At 44.6% G+C, this 15,684-nt stretch overlaps 1 protein-coding gene across 4 annotated transcripts in view; it reads right to left on the bottom strand.

Moving 5' to 3' along the window:
* The window catches only part of ASCC1 (activating signal cointegrator 1 complex subunit 1), a 103,803-nt gene that overhangs the window by 30,119 nt on the left and 58,000 nt on the right, over positions 1–15,684 (bottom strand). The window lies entirely within an intron of this gene.

Below are 15,684 nucleotides of genomic sequence, written 5' to 3' on the forward strand. Positions count from 1 at the left end.
GGAAGACCTCTCTCTCTCTCTCTGACTCTGCTTCTCTCTCTGTGTAACTCTAACTTTTAAGTAAATAAATAAATCTTAAAAAAAAAAAAAAAAAGAGGAAGAGAAAGAGGCTGCAGCCCCTACCACTGTGCTCACTGTGCCATCATGAAGACAGATGGGGAAACAAACCACTGCCAAGTGGCTACTGTGAGGGCTAAGGAAGTGGTCAACTCTGCATGGAGAGGGCCAGGCTTCTGTAGGAGGTTCAAGCACGGTCATGAAGGATCATTAAGGGTTCAGAGATAAAACGAAGGAAGGAAGAGCACTTCAGGCAGAAGTGAATACATGAGCCTGCTCTTCAGGCAGAGGAAACAGCATGACCGAAGCATGCACAATCAGAGCATATTTGGAAAACTGCTGACTGCTTACTAAGGTTACAACAGAGAGACACACAAGCAGTAATCAGACCACGGGAAGCCAGGGAAAGACTTCCAAAGGGAATGATGTAAGCCATTGTCCATTTTTGAAACTGGGAGTCTACGCAGGGTAGAGAATGCTTTAGAGGGCAGAAACCAGCAGTACGGAGGTCAGGCGGCAGCCGCTGTAATAGTAGGAATAACAACAAACATGATATGTCAGGCACTGCGCTGAGCACTTTATACCTGTTAAATCATTTAAACCTTATAATAAATTATTAGTCCTATTTTACCAATGAGGAAACTAAAGCACGGAGCACTTATGAAATCTGACCAAGGTCATACCACTAGCAAGTGGCAGGTCCAAAATTAGAACGCACACAGTCTGGCTTCGGAGCCCAGAATGCACTGAAGGGGGGAAATGATAAAGATTTTAAGCTATGGCAGGGGCAGTGAGAACTCAGACAAGGGAATGAATCAGAAGAGCTGCGTGAGAGAAGCTGGTGTCCATTCAGATACGGCAGTAGAAAGAGAGTAGAAGAGGCTGTGGAAAAGCAAGTGCTTATTGTTACACTGTTCTGTTTGGGGGAGAGGGTGGATACCATGCCGGATTTTGCACACATGGCATGGGATATTAAACAGAACCTGTCCAGGAAGAGAGACGGAAGCACAAGCCTGGAGCTCAAGAGAAGAATCCAGGCAAATGATACAGACCTGGAGGTTGTCAGTGAGAGATAAATGCAGCCATGAGTGGGGATAAGGAATCAGAGAAAGCCAAGAAAGGAGCTAAGGACAGAGCCCCGTTAGACACTTCTACGTGAAGGGCAGAGAGGGAAGCAGAAAAGATGTCTGGTGAGGAAGACTTCAGAAAGGCTGGAAGGAGAGAATCTTAAGGGGGAGAAAAGGAAAGATAAGAATAGTGTAGGCCGGGGACTAATCCTCCGCCAGTTCGAGTCCCGGCTGCTCCACTTCCAATCTAGCTCTCTGTTATGGCCTGGGAAAGCAGTAGAAGATGGCCCAAGTCCTTGGGCCCCTGCACCCACATGGGAGACCCAGAAGAAGCTCCTGGCTCCTGGCTTCGGATTGGTGCAGCTCCGGCCATTGTGGCCATTTGGGGAGTGAACCAGCAGAAGGAAGACCTCTCTCTCTCTCTCTCTCTCTCTCTCCGCCTCTCCTTCTCTCTCTGCTTAACTCTGACTTTCAAATAAATAAATAAATCTTTTAAAAAATAGTGTAATAGTACACAAAAGTAAAATAAGAAAAGCAGTCAAAGTGCGCGCTCATTTCTCACAACAACCGACCTGTCAAGGCACTTCTGCCGGTACACTGGAGACAGAACTGTGGCAGAGACCCAGGGAGAAAGCAGAGAGGCAAGGGCAAGGCGCTGCACATCCCTCTTTGCCTCAGTCATTGGAACACACGGAGCTGAGGGACGCTGCTGTGTTTGTTCTCCTGGAGGAGGAGGAGTTGAAAATGCTTGAGGACAGTAAGCAGTCATCCAACAGAGGAGGAAGGTACAACTCCAGGTAGGAGAGGGGCTGGACAGAACAAGCCCTCCAGGAGACAGGAAGGGATGATGTGCTCCCAGGTGACAGGAAGACACAGGGAGCAACACAAGGACCCACCCTGAAGCAGCTTGCCTTCTGCTGCAAAGAGGCAGCAACACACATAAGCACTCCTGTAGCTGTTTCGAGGCCTCAGGAGGAAGTGTAACAGCCACGAGGGGGAGAACGCGCCTCAGTGTGGGTGTGCTACTTCGGGGGCGCAAGGTGTCCCTGACAAAGTGACGTCTGGGCAGAGACTAAGAGGGAAGAGCACATGCAGACGTCTGGGGTAGGCACATGGGGGTGTGACTGAGGAACAGGAAGGAAGCCAGAGCTGGAGAGGCGGGGAGCACAGGTCACAGAGTGCTCTGAGGTCTCGGGGAGGACTCAGGCACTAATGCTGAGCGACGCAGAGAGCTCGTGCAAGATTTTCAGAGCAGTGGCATCATATGGCTGCTGTGTACAGCAGAGACAGAGGTGGGAGTGCAGCTAGGAAGCGGTGCAACCACCCAGCTGGCTGGGGTGGCAGCGGGGCTGGTGCTGAGGAGGGGTAGATTCCTCAATACACTCGAGTCAAGTGGGAAAGGTGAGTTGAGAAGAATTTTTGTCCTTAGCAACCAAAAGACAGAATATCAAATAACACAACACATTCAAGGACTTCTGAGAAATTATATACAGAGGGAAGGGCAGGGACAAGAAGGCCTCTGCTGAGGCCAACTGGGAAAGGCCACCCGGGCCAGGCAGGGTGAGAAGCATACCTGATAGGCTGCAGGACAGTGATGAGGGTTTCCAAGCAGCAAGAATCACAGAGAAATGCCAAAGGCATGAAACCAGTTAAGAGAGGTGTGGTGCTTCCTTACATAGTCACCTCAATTATTTTTCTGGTTAAAAAATAATACATGACAGGGCTGCCACTGTGGTGCAGCAGATTAAGCACCAGCATCCTATGCAAGCCCCAGTTCAAGTCCTGGCTGCTCCACTTCTGATCCAGCTCCCTGATAATGCATCTGGGAAAGCAGTGGAATATGGCCCATCTACTTGGGCCTTTGCCACAAACATGGGAGACCCAGATGAGGCTCCTGGCTCCTGGCTTTGGCCTGGTCTGGTCCCAGCCACTGCAGTCATTTGGGGAGTGAACCAACAGATGGAAGATCTCTCTAAGTATGCTTTTCAAACAAATAAATCAATCTTAAAAAAAATTATTATAAAAAACATGGAAAGTGCAAAAAAAGTATAAAAGGGAAAACAACCTCACCATTCACAGATGAACACTTAACAAAAAGCTAGACATTTATCTGTACATGATGAGATTATGTAATCAGAGGTGAAAAAAGTTATGCTATGTTAAAAAGTTTCTGATTAACTAACACCTCCAGAGCTCCATAAAATTTTGAAGCATTTCTAAATACCACAATGTCCTTAAGTCTGAACATAAGCATGCACTGCAAACACTTCAATTACGAACCACAAGAGGATGTCTCACTTCCCTGGCTTCTCTATTAAAAAAAAGAAAAAGTGGGTAAGGAGCTGAGCCATATAAAAACAGGGAGAAAGAATACTACAGTAGGGGCCGACATGGTACAGAAAGGTAAAGCTACCACCCCTGACACTGGCACCCCACATGTGCGCCGGTTCAAGACCCAGTTGCTCCACTTCTGATTTACCTCCCTGCTAACGGCCTGGGAAAAGCAGTGGAAGTTTTTGGACCCCTTCCATCCATGTGGGAGAACCAGAAGAAGCTCCTGACTCCTGGCTTCAGTCTGGCCCACGCCAGCCATTGCAGCCATTTGGGGAGTGAACCAGCTGATGGGAGGTCTCTCCCTTTCTGTCTCCCTTTCTCCATGTAACTCTGACTTTCAAATAAACAAAATAATCTTAATAATAATAACAAAAATACTAGAGTAAGGAAACTAAATAGATGAGAGAAATCAGCTTCCAGCTCTATCTTTCTGGAAAACTAGGATCTCTGCCAATTTGCAGGCTCAGAACATTGAAGGGGCTGGAGTCTTTGAGAAAGTCCTTGCCTAACCTGCTATTTTTATACAGAGGAAATGATGCACAGGCAGGCTGAGCGGCTCAGTCAGTGACAGATGAACCAGAAGCCAAGTCTCCTGGCAGCTGGTTCTGCTCTCTTATCAACCCACTGTGTGCTGCTGTGGGAAGGCTGGCTCCTTGTCTTACTCCCGCTTTAATTTTGCACCTAAATTAATACCTAGCTGACACATCATTGGTGTTCAATAAACAGAAGTTGCACACATGAATGAATGAATTCGTGAGTGACAAATACTTTGGAGTTCTATTAAGAGAGCTTAAGGGTGCATAGGCATAATCACTAAATTTCAGGCTGATGTCATAGATATTGTATTTGACCATATGTCACTATTTCTAACTACACATTCTTTCAATTCTTACCTCACTGATTCTTTCCTACTTGACAATGAATGAGTTATAAAGCTTCTCTATGCCTTGGCTTCCATATAAATTAAAAACAATATAGAGTTGCTATGAGAAAAAAATAATGAATTATTCTTCAGCAGCTTTATCACTTAGATGGTGCTTTGGGTTTGAAAACAGAAGCCAGTTATTAATGCAGTAAATCTAAGCTCTTCATTTAGAAGCTTCCAATGCTACACAGCTCAAGCACCCAGAGCCTTGTTTACAGCAATGGAGTTTGTACTGTGGTGATCACTGACTTCCTAGAAAGTACAAATACCAGGCTTCTATTTAGGTTTTCCCCCCAATTTAAATCAGTCTAATTTATACAAACACTACGCTAGTCACCAGAGAAACAAAAAGAACCAAGCACAGTCCTTATTATTAATAGATTTGCAAGCTATTAAGATAAAATTTTTGCTTTTATGTTAATATGAGACTATAAGGTAGACATAAATTATTTAAGTAACAAACATTTACTGAATGTCTATGAGCCACATGTTAGAAAGTGCGCTGGGTACACAAAGCTGGATAACAGATACTCCCTGCTCCCAAGATCTCACACTCTACTTGAGGAAAAGATGCAGACACACAGACCATGTCTGGACACAAGAGGAGAAATAGGAAGAAAATTACAGCCATAAAAACAAAATTCATGGGGCAGGTTAACCCTCCACCTGTGACACCCATATCCCATATAGGCACAGGTTCAAGACCTGCCTGCTCCAATTCTGATCCTGCTCCCTGCTAATAGCCCTGGGAAACAGTGGAGAATGGCCCAAGTGCTTGGGCCCCTGAACCCACATGGGAGACCCAGATGAAGCTCCGGGCTCCTTTCTTCAGCCTGGCCCAGTATTGACTGTTGTGGCCTTTTGGGGAGTAAAACAGTGGATGGCAGATCTCCCTCCCTCCCTCTCCCCCAACCCCCCATCTCTCTGTCTCTCCTCCTCTCTCTGTAACTCTTTCAAACAAATAAAAAATAAATCTTTAAAACAAATAAGCAGTATTCACAAAGACACAACTGATCATCAACAAGCAGTAAAGCAGGCTGGACCTAGGGCAGGGACAAGATGGTGGAAGACAAAATTGAACTAATTTCAGGGTTTTGTATGTAGCAGAGCAGCTCCCTTGCTGCAATCTATTCAAAGACAGCTCTCGACACAAGGGTTTGTCTAATAAATGTATTTAAAAAATACAAAAAGAAATAATAGGGTAGTATCATAGTGCAAGTTTTTTAATGTCAAGCTGAGGATTATGAAATAATTCAAAACATGATGTGAAACAACAGGAGATTTTTAAGCAAAAAAGTCCTAGGATACATAGGCTATAGCTTAGAGATAGTGATGCAGTATTTTTTACATCTACGTATACTGACAGAAAAGTAACGCAGAAGCCGTCCATCATGAGAATCTACCTAGACAGTGAGTGAGCAGTATCTGTTCTGGAAAAGTCAGAGCAGGTAGACAAGAAACCATTTACTTTTTACTTTATCCATCTTGGAAGGTTTGGCTTTTGTAAGATTGAACAATGTAGAAAGAAGCAGGCGTGAAAGGAAGACAGCAAACCACGGACAGTGATGCAAGCTGTGGAATTATGGAACTGAACTCTAGTGCACATTTCATACACCACTCTTATCTTCTGACCAAACCTTTGAAAGAACAGACTGCACCCGTCTATCCTGAGTCTCTTCCATCTTCCCCATCACAAATACAGGCTTTACAGCCAAGTAGAACTGGCTCAAACCGTAATTCTGCCACACAAAATCGTACCACATACTATTGACAGCGATCTGGTCAAGTATCAGGTACACCTGAACAAGGATTAACACTTGTCTGTCATACCAACACGATCTTTTTTTTTTTTTTTTAAGATTTATTTATTTATTTGAAATTCAGAGTTACACAGAGAGAGGAGAGGCAGAGAGAGAGGTCTTCCATCCGGTGTTTCACTCCCCAATTGGCCACAATGGCCAGAGCTACGCTGATCCGAAGCCAGGAGCCAGGAGCTTCCTCTGGGTCTCCCACGTGGGTGCAGGAGCCCAAGGACTTGGGCCATCTTCTACTGCTTTCCCAGGCCATAGCAGAGAGCTGGATCAGAAACGGAGCAGCCGGGACTAGAACCAGTGCCCATATGGGATGCCGGCGCTTCAGGCCAGGGCGTTAACCTGCTGTGCCACAGTGCCAGCCCCACCAACACTGTCTTAACAAATCAGGTAAGCTGGGGTCAGTGTTGTGGCATAGTGAATAAAGCCACCACCTGTGACGCTGGCATCCCATACAGGTGCCGGTTCATGTCCCAAGTGTTCCACTTCCGATCCAGCTCCCTGCTAATGCCCTTGGGAAAGCAGAAGATAGTCCAAATCCTTGGTCCCCTGCACCTACACAGGAGACCTGGAAGAAGATCCTGGTCACTATGGCGCAGTGGGTAAACCACCGCCTGCAGTGCCAGCATCCCATGTGGGTGTCAGTTCGAGTCCGGGCTGCTCCACTTCCAATCCAACTCTCTGTTATGGCCTGGGAAAGCAGTAGAAGATGGCCCAAGTCCTTGGGCCCCAGCACCCATGTGGGAGACCTGGAAGAAGCTCCTGGCTCATGGCTTCAGATCAGGGCAGCCCTGGCCATTGCAACCAATTAGGGAGTGAACCAGTGGATGGAAGACCTCTCTCTCTCTCTCTCTCTGCTTAACTCTGAATTTCAATTAAATAAATAAATCTTAAAAAAAAATAAAAAAAGAAAAAGAAGCTCCTGGCTTCTGCCTGACCCAGCCCTGGCTGTTGTGGCCGTCTGGGAGCAAACCAGCAGATGGAAAGTCTCTCTCTCTCTCTCTCTCTTTTTTTTTTTTTTTTTTTGACAGGCAGAGTGAACAGTGAGAGAGACAGAGAGAAAGGTCTTCCTTTGCCGTTGGTTCACCCTCCAATGGCTGCTACGGCCAGCGCAGCGTGCTGATCCAAAGGCAAGAGCCAGGTGCTTCTCCTGGTCTCCCATGCAGGTGCAGGGCCCAAGGACTTGGGCCATCCTCCACTGCACTCCCGGGCCACAGCAGAGAGCTGGACAGGAAGAGGAGCAACCGGACAGAATCCGGCGCCCCGACCAGGACTAGAACCTGGGGTGCCGGCACCGCAGGCAGAGGATTAGCTTAGTGAGCCGCGGCACCAGCCTTCTCTCTGTCTTTATTAGTAAGTCCTTCAAATAAATAAATCTTTTAAAAAAGAAAAAATCAGATAAGCTAAAAAAATTACTTGATAACCACAAATAACTAAATTTTCATATGTACCCAGAATGACATTTCTTTCTTCCCACTTAAAAACAAAAAGTTTTTTATTTATTTGAAAGACAGACAGAGACTGGTTCATTCCCCAAAGGCCCACAACAGCTGGTACTGGGCCAGTCTGAAGCCAGGAGCTGGAAACCAATCTACTCTTCCCACATGGTAGCAGGGAATCACTTACAGCTATCATTTGCTGTCTCCCAGAGCAGACACTAACAGGAAGCTGGAACTGGAAGTGGAGCCAGGAGCCAAACCCAGGCATGAAATGTATGAAATACAGGGGTCCAAAGTGGTATCTTAACTGCTGCCCCAAACACCCACCCTTCTTTTCCCACTTTTGAGGGGGAAACATATGTATTTACAAATTGTTTTATAATTTGCTTTTATCACTAATACGCTACAGTGAACACTCTCGAGATACAGTTTTTAGTCCATAATAACCTCTATTCTATAGATGTTCTACAGTTTATTTCCCACCAATTTGATGACTATTAAGACTGTCGCTATTATTTACTATTATACAAGATACTGTAATAAACATATTTTCATATAGATATCTGACCACATTTCCAATTCGCCCCATTAGATAAGTTCCTATAGGGAGAATCAGCAAGTCCAAGTATAAAATAAAACTCTTGGAATAAAGTATCAACTTGCTTTTTGGAAATTTTGTACTAATTTATACTTCTACCAGCAGCAACCTTCTTCTATTATCAAACATTTACTTAACTTCCTTCTACTTTTAAAAATTATCTTTTGGGGCCAATGTTGTGGCGTAACAGGTAAAGCCGCTGCCTGCAGTGCTAGCATCCCATATGGGCGCCGGTTCAAGTCCCAGCTGCTCCAATTCCGATCCAGCTCTCTGCTGTGGCCTGGGAAAGGACTAGAAGACAGCCCAAGTCCTTGGGAGACCTGGAGGAAGCTCCTGGTTCCTGGCTTCGGATCAGCACAGCACTGACTGTTGCAGCCATCAGGGAAGTGAACCAGTGGATGGAAGACTTTCTCTCTTTCTCTCTCTCTGACTCTCTGTAACTCTGCATTTCAAATAAATAAATAAATCGTTTTAAAAAAATTCTTTCAAGCCGGCGCCGCGGCTCAATAGGCTAATCCTCCACCTTGTGGCGCCAGCACACCGGGTTCTAGTCCCAGTCGGGGCACTGGATTCTGTCCTGGTTGCCCCTCTTCCAGGCCAGCTCTCTGCTGTGGCCAGGGAGTGCAGTGGAGGATGGCCCAAGTCCTTGGGCCCTGCACCCCATAGGAGACCAGGAGAAGCACCTGGCTCCTGGCTTCGGATCAGCGTGGTGCGCCGGCCGCAGCGCGCCTGCCACGGTGGCCACTGGAGGGTGAACCAACGGCAAAAGGAAGATCTTTCTGTCTCTCTCTCTCACTGTCCACTCTGCCTGTAAAAAAAAAAAAAAAAAAAAATTCTTTCATCACTTCTTGGCCTTTTGGCTAACATAAAGTGTAAAAATTATCTTTCTTCTAACAGATTAATTCTTACATAGATTAAAGCTATTAGGTACAGGCAATCTTACCAGTTTTGGTATCCTTTATGGTGTTCAATACAGTGATTTTGTTAAGTGCTACACTATTTATTGGGGATGAATTATCTCTTTTCCAACCACTTGTTAGCATTTCCATGGATGTTTTGTCAGTGTTAGTTTTGCAAAGCACACTGTTATCTTCAAATAATGACAATTTTGTCTGATTTCAATTGTCTCTGCTTTATAGCTTAGGTGTTAGCCAGAGCTTTCAGAACAACGTACGCAGTATTAATTGCAGGCAATCTTGTTTTATTCCTGATTATATTGGACATTATAATTGTACATTACCATTCAATATCACTGTTGAGCGTTCCATTAAAATGGATGTGCTTTGTTATAATCCTAAATATCTTATAACTTTTGTTGCTCCTATAAACAGATGGTGGGGTATTCTCTTAAATGATTTCCTCTTGTTTGTTGCTGGTGTGTAGAAACATAATTGCTTTTATTCTACTGATTTTATACCAGTCAATAAACTCGTATTACTAGCATGCATCAATTTTTTACACCAAAATAAACTTAACTTTTAATCCATTTTACATGAACTTTCTGAAGTACTCTCATATTTCTAATAACTTGGTAATTACATGCAACCTTGTTTGGCCTCTGGTCAAAATATGTGATTTGTAAGACAGCAACTCAATGAAATTTGCTGAGCCTTACTTTCTTATCCGTAAGTAATCAGTTTCTTTCAACTGTTCCATGTGTCTGAAGAGAATATGAAATCTTTAATTGCTGGGTGTATAATTTCAGAGACAATTATTAGATTAAGCTGATTAATAGCATAAATATTCTGTATCTTCAACTGATTTTTGATCTACCAAAAAATCAGACAGATGTTAAAATCTCCTATGATGGATTTCTCAATTTCTCCCTTGTGAAAAATTAACGACACAAATTTTGCCTAATCTGTATTGAGGCTGCTCTACTGGGTTCACATGCATTTAGAACTGATATGTGGCGCTGGCGTTGTGGCATAGTGGGTAAAGCAGCTGCCTGCAGTGCAGGTATCCCATATGGACGCCAGTTCAAGTCTTGGCTGCTCCACTTCCAATCCAGCTCTCTGCTATGGCCTGGGAAAGCAGTAGAAGATGGCCCAAGTCCTTGGGCCCCTGCACTCACGTGGGAGACCCAGAAGCTCCTGCCTCCTGGCTTTGGATAGAAGATCCTTCTCTCTCTCTTTCTGCCTCTCCTTCTCTCTGTGTATAACTCTGACTTTCAAGTAAATAAATAAATCTTTAAAAAAATAAAAATAAAGAACTGATGTGTCTTCCTAGTAAACTGGACCTTTTCTCATCAAATAATAGTCTTCCCTACCACTAACAATAAATATATTCTGCATGTTTTACAGTAATTTTGTTATGCCAACTTTCTTTTTGGTATTTGCCAAATATAACTTTTCCTTTTCTATTATTTTAAATTTTAAAATTTTCTAAAAAGATTATTTATTTATTTGAGAGGTATAGATAGAGTGAGAGACAGAAAGAAAGGTCTTCTATCTGCTGGTTCACTCCCCAAATGACTGCAACAGTCAGGGCTGAGCCAATCTGAAGCAAGGAGCCAGGAGCAATTTCCAGGTCTCCCACGTGGGTACAGGAATCCAAGCACTTGGGCCATCTTCTGCTCCTTTCCCAGACCATGGCAGAGAGCTGGATCGGAGGAGCAGCAGCGGGGGCAGGAACCGGTGCCCATATGAGATGCAGGCGCCACAAGCGGAGGCTTAGTTCGTTACACCACAGCACTGGTTCCTATTATTTCAACCTTATGCTGTAGATCTGTCTATTGTAAAAAGTACCTAATTGAATTTTGTTGCTATCTAGTCCTATAATGTCTTTCTTAACTGGCAGGTCTTTTCCATTAACGTATGAGGGTACTTGAAAAAGTTCACAGCAAATGCATGCTATGATGTTTGTAATACACATGGGGTCTCAGCATATATGATCCCAGCAGTAAGTGCGCAGTAATTCTCAAGGTAACACATTCCATCCTTACCATCAAATTAATAAGACTTTATGCATCAATATAAATTTACCTTTTAATTCCATTTTCCCACATTTTTGAAGTACCCTTGTGTATCACAATTATTATATATGAGCACTGCTTCCTCCCACCTTACTTTTTAATTTCTACTCATTCTATTTTTTCCCCTATGCTTCCTGTCCCTTGTTTGGAATGAATTGTATTTGTTCTTTTTTACCTTTCTTTCTCTACATGTTTGGAATTTATGCACTATTTTTAGATTTGCTTTTTAAATGCACATTTAGGCCAGGTGCTGTGGTTCACCAGGCTAATCCACTGCCTGCGGCGCCTGCACCCCGGGTTCTAGTCCAAGTCGGCGCGCTGGATTCTGTCCCAGTTGCTCCTCTTCCAGGCCAGCTCTCTGCTGTGGCCCGGAAAGGCAGTGGAGGATGGCCCAGGTCCTTGGGCCCTGCACCTGGATGGGAGACCAGGAGGAAGCACCTGGCTCCTGGCTTCAGAATGGCACAGCGCACAGGCCGCAGCATGCCGGCCGTGGTGGCCACTTGGGGGGTGAACCAACAGAAAAAGGAAGACCTTTCTCTCTCTCTCTCTAACTCTGCCTGTCAAAAAAGAAAAATGCACATTTACTTTAACAAAGTCTAAAGTTAGTACCTCAACATCTTCCCTCTGAAACTAAAAAAAAAAACAAAAAAAGCCTAGAAAACAATTAAAAAATTAAAACAATTAAAATTAAAAACAAATAAAAAGTAAAACAATTAAAAAAAAAAATCCTAGAATCCTGCAACTCCAGAATCCCCTTAGTCCTAACTCAACATGCAGCCAGCTGATACTGTACTTCCCTCATTCTTTAACCACCCTCTAAATATGCAGTGATTATTTTATATGGACAATGTTCACCATTTCAGTTATTCACCACTGCTTTCTACATATCATACTGTTTGGATCTCATACTTTCTGGATCCACTTTCCCATTCCTGAAATATATTTTTTAAAGTTCTTCTGATGCAGATATCTCTTAGCGATAAATTCTCTTATCTATAAAAGTTTATTTCACCTTTGTTCTGAAGTGGTTTTTTTCTAAATGAAAACATGATTCTACCACCCTTTGGCTGCCGCTATTACCATTGAGAAGTCTGTTGTCATTCTCACTGCCGATCCCTCTACAGGGTTCTCTTTAAGGATCTTTCTAAGATCCTCTCTTTGCTTTCAGTGAACGGCAGTTCCATTATGATTTATCTTGGCTGGATTTCTATTTATTCCACTGGTCTTAAACCTTGCTGCTGGGGCTGGCGCTGTGGCATAGAGGGTAAAGCCGCTGCCTGCAGTGCTGGCATCCCATATGGGTGCCAGTTCAAGTCCCGGCTGCTCCATTTCTGATCCAGCTCTCTACTATGGCCTGGGAAAGCAGTGGAAGACGGCCCAAGTCCTTGGGCCCCTGAGCCTGCATGAGAGACCCAGAAGAAGCTCCTGGCTTCAAACTGGCACAGACTGGTGCAGCTCCAGCCATTGTAGTCATTTGGGAGTGAACCAGTGGATGAAAGGCCCCTCCCTCCCTCCCTCCCTCTCCCTTCCTCCCTCCCTCTCCTGCTCTCCTTCTCTCTTTCTGCTTCTGCCTCTCTGTAACTCAGCCTTTCAAATAAATAAATAAATATGTAAAAATAAAAAAGGGGCCGGCACCGTGGCTCACTTGGTTAATCCTCCGCCTTGCAGTGCCGGCATCCCATATGGGCACCGATTCTGTCTCGCTTGCTCCTCTTCCAGCCCAGCTCTCTGCTGTGGCCCAGGAAGGCAGTGGAGGATGGCCCAAGTGCTTGGGCACCTGCACCCGCATGGGAGACCAGGAAGAAGTGCCTGGCTCCTGGCTTCGGGTTGGCGCAGCGCCAGCCGTGGCGGCCATTTGGGGGGTGAACCAACGGAAGGAAGACCTTTCTCTCTGTCTCTCTCTCTCACTGTCTATAACTCTACATGTCAAATAAAAAAATTTTTTAAAAAAGAAAAAAAATAATAAAGAAACGTTGCTCCTTTTACTTGCAGCTACTGCCTCAATCTAAGCAACTCTAGATTCTTCAGGTGGTCAGTCTGTGTCACACTACATCTTCTAATTACGCCCTGACCAAGGCCTGGAATTTGCTAGATTTTTTCTTGCCTCAGGGCTTTTGCTCTGCTCTTGCTGTTGCTTACAAGAAGGAAGAGCCTTCCCTCCGTCCTCAGCCTGCAGACTCCTGCTCCTCTGGACCTCAGTCCACCACCAGGGTCTTAGGGAAGTTTTCCTTGATTTGCCTTCCCCAGCCTAAACTGCCCTCACATTTACTCATTCTCTGTTCCACAGGGCCACCTCCCCCTGCCTTGTCTGCAGCACACTGTGCAATTACATAGGTGTTGTCTGTTAATTTTAGTTTTTCCCCATTTGTCTGTTAACTACACTGGGGCGATGAGTATATTCAGAGCCTAGCACAGCGCCCACCACTCAGCAGGCTTTCAATAAACGTGTATAGAATACACAAATGACCAAACCCACCTTCCTTTAGCTGGTGTCTTAACAGTGAGTCTAGACCTGGCCCCGCCTACTCTGCAGCCTCATCTTCCACCTCAGCCCATTCTCAACTATCTCACACATTTTACTGGAAAATGGGGTCTCCTGTGTCTTTGTGACTGCACTTGTTATTTATCCCTTTTTCCCAAAATGCTACCCTCTAAGCCTGCAAACTCCTTACTCAGGACCAAAACTTCTACTGTAAAGCCTTCTTTATGAAATCTGCCCACACGTGGCTGGAGCAGTTCGATGACAGTCATCACCCCAGCCCCCGCTGATCACTGCCATCGCCTCCTCTGGGAGGCCCAGGCCCTAAGGTCTATCAGCCCTAACATACTGGGTATCCCAAAAATGCCAGGGCGGGTAGGGGGGATGACCTGAAACACCCAGCAGGCTGGAGTAGCTCATGGTGCCAGGTCTCTCTCTCTGAGGAGCTAAGGGATGGGGTCAAGGGATTAGCTTCATCAGATGAAAAGGGGTGGGGGAGATGGATCAAGTAAATGGTGAGGGGAAAAAAGAGGAAGCTGATGAGCTGAATTTCTGTTCTCAGGAAAAGAGGAGGATCAAGGGCGGGGCTGGAGAGAGGGACACCAGAGCCACAGCATTCAGCACAGCAGTCCCAGGGGCTGACCACGAGGTAAGGACAAGGTCCCTTAAACACACCCCTTCCCCGCATGCTTTGCCAAACTCAGGATGCATCAGGAAGTCTAACTCCATTCTCTTGGCTTCCGGAGGAAAATTCTGGTCTCAGTGATTCCATGCTTTTAAAGGTCGGGCACCTCACATTCAAACATTTTAAGGGAATCTTTGATTTAAAATATATCAAAGCATACAAAGAAAGTTGAGTGTGTGTATTTTCATTACAACATGGCCTCTGCCTCCTGCCTTTTGTATAGAGCCATGGCTTCTCACATAAAAAATATAAAAGATTGAGAAGTCCTTAATAACAGAGCCATGTGTCGCTCATTTCTTTGCAAACTATCTTTCACCAAGGAGGCATTCAATTAGTTCTTAAATTCAATTCAATTAAGAGGTGACTAAGTCCTCTATATACTGAAGATGTGGGGGATGGTTTACACATCTTTTTGAAATAACACAAACATGGCTCTTCTGTGAAGAGGAATGAACAAAAGAGAAAACGGAGTAGTAAGAGAGATGAGGATTACTCAGAAACGTTCCTGGCAGATCAGTGGACATTTCACCTTTTAACTTACAAAGCCTTGAGAACAGGAAGTACACAAAATGTGTAAGGGCTAGATTTGTGAAACAAAGGGTGTATTACCCTTTCATTAGTGTGGGGACAAACGAGGTCTGAGAACTGCCTCCAAGGCATCAAGTTTCTACAGCTTTTTCTTCCTTCTAATCTTAAACCCTTTATTCCCTGTACCTGAAGACCAGCAAAACCAAGGGTAATGACTTTATCATCCTTCCCTAGTGACCATTCTTTTATCTCTCTGGAACCACCAAATAGGCAGCTCACAAGAACACAGCAAATCAAAACTGTGAAGTCTGTGCCATATGCACATTAAGACAGAAATAAAGCCCTAGATTAAGAAACATTCCCAATCTATATAATGAAACACTATAATCCCATGTAATATTCCATAAAGCTTCACATTAACTGCATGTCTGCAAACTAGGATGGATTTTAGTTTTATAACAGTAAATTTAACTTCCATAGTTGCATAATGACAATCCTTTTATACAGATGTTGAAATAATTAGAGATAAAACGATCTTAGCACAGTGCCAGGCAAACGTTGTTAATCTAAACTTGGTTACAATTTACTGGGAAACTATGCAATCTTAAATGTTAAAAATCAACTAATGGGGCCAGTGCTGTGGCATAGAGGGTAAAGCCACCACCTGCTGTGCTAGCATTTCATATGGGCGCCAGTTCAAATCCCAGTTGCTCCACTTCTGATCCAGCTCTCTGCTGTGGCCTGGGAGAGCAGAAGATAGGCCAAGTCCTTCGGCCCCTGTTACTTG

Source organism: Lepus europaeus, chromosome 17, assembly GCF_033115175.1.
Source record: "Lepus europaeus isolate LE1 chromosome 17, mLepTim1.pri, whole genome shotgun sequence".
Taxonomy (NCBI): domain Eukaryota; kingdom Metazoa; phylum Chordata; class Mammalia; order Lagomorpha; family Leporidae; genus Lepus; species Lepus europaeus.